This window comes from Euphorbia lathyris, chromosome 1, assembly GCF_963576675.1.
Source record: "Euphorbia lathyris chromosome 1, ddEupLath1.1, whole genome shotgun sequence".
Classification (NCBI taxonomy): domain Eukaryota; kingdom Viridiplantae; phylum Streptophyta; class Magnoliopsida; order Malpighiales; family Euphorbiaceae; genus Euphorbia; species Euphorbia lathyris.
In genome coordinates, this window is record NC_088910.1 from 73,274,277 (window position 1) to 73,275,958 (window position 1,682).

At 36.0% G+C, this 1,682-nt stretch overlaps 1 non-coding gene across 1 annotated transcript; it reads right to left on the reverse strand.

Moving 5' to 3' along the window:
* Positions 1-220: 220 nt before the first annotated feature.
* On the reverse strand, positions 221-327 carry LOC136216038 (small nucleolar RNA R71). Its single transcript, XR_010683034.1, has one exon. It is a non-coding gene; the product is annotated as a small nucleolar RNA R71 (small nucleolar RNA).
* Between the last annotated feature and the right edge of the window lie 1,355 nt (positions 328-1,682).

Below are 1,682 nucleotides of genomic sequence, written 5' to 3' on the forward strand. Positions count from 1 at the left end.
CGAAAATCCTAACACCCATTTAACAAATTTCCTTGAAATTTGTGACACTTTTAAAATCCCAGATGTGACTGCAGAAGTAATCAAACTTCGCCTCTTTCCTTTCACTTTGAAGGATAGAGCCAAAGAATGGTTAACTTCTATGCCAGCCGCAACTTTTGCCACTTGGGAACAATTAGCCCAAGCATTTTTATCAAAATATTTTCCTTTAGCAAAAACCGCAAGAGTCATAAAAGAGTTAACATCTTTTTCTCAAAATGATAATGAGACTCTTTATGAAACTTGGGAACGTTTTAAAGAACTTCAACGTTTATGCCCACACCACCAATTACCCGCTGAACTTTTAATGCAAACATTTTACAATGGACTAAATCCTACAACTAGGGGTTCATTAGATGCTATGTCGGGAGGGCTATTTATGAAGAAAACATCAGCCCAAGCGAGAGAGCTTTTGGAGGAAATGGCAATCAACAGCAGTATGTGGCCCGCGGAACGTGGACATATACCGGTAGCAAAACCATCATCCTCAACCAGACCATCAGTTAAAGGTATAGTTGAACTTGATCCAGTCGCGATGCTACAAGCCCAATTTTCTGCTTTATCGCACAAAATTGACAAGTTTATGGCACCACGCGATACCAATGGTAATCCAATCCAAACGGATGTGGATTACGAAAACATAAGTGAGGTAAAACAGGTAAATTTTGTCCAAGGGCAAAACCAAATTAATAATTCTTATTCTAATACTTATAATTCTGGATGGAGGAATCATCCTAACTTTAACTGGAAAGATAACAATAACAATAATGCAAGTGCTAATCAAAATCGTACCACTAATTATCAAAATCAGTCAAGAGATACGATTAGCACTTTATCTTCTAAAATCGACAAGTTTATAGATGCTATCAGTGGAAAAATAAGTAATCACGACGATGGTTTTAAACGTATCAAAAATAAATTCGATCAGCTTATTAAAAACCACTCATCTAGCATCCATAATTTGGAGGTTCAAATTGGTCAACTTGCTAAATCAATTCCATCCCGAAAAGAGGGAAGTCTTCCCAGCCATACGGAAGAAAATCCGAAAGAGCAGGTGAAAGCTATCACTCTTCATTCAGGGAAAAATTATCAAGGGTCGGAAATGCCCAAAGATGCAACATTATCAGGAACTGATTTACCAAAGTCCAAAGAAGATATCTTAAACACAAATAGTTCACCATTTGACACAAGTACCAAAACTTTTGTACCCAAACCACCTTTTCCGCACAAAGTCCGAAATAAGGACTATGATAAACAACTTCTAACGTTTTTGGATAAACTTAAAAATTTGCACATCAATTTAACGTTTATGGATGCAATTACACAAATTCCTAACTATGGTAAGTTTTTAAAAGATTTAATTTCAAAGAAAATCAGTTGGGAAGGAATTTCATCCATTTCGTTAACTGAAGACTGTAGTTCAATCGTGTCAAGTAATTTGCCCACTAAACTCAAAGATCCCGGATGTTTTACTATTCCGTGTAAGTTGGGAGATATTGAATTCCCAAGTTGTCTTTGTGATTTAGGAGCAAGTATAAACTTAATGTCGTTGTCTATTTTTAACAAGTTAGGTTTAGAAGAAGATATCAAACGTACCAATATGGTTTTGCAATTAGCGGATCAAACCACTAAGAGACCATATGATA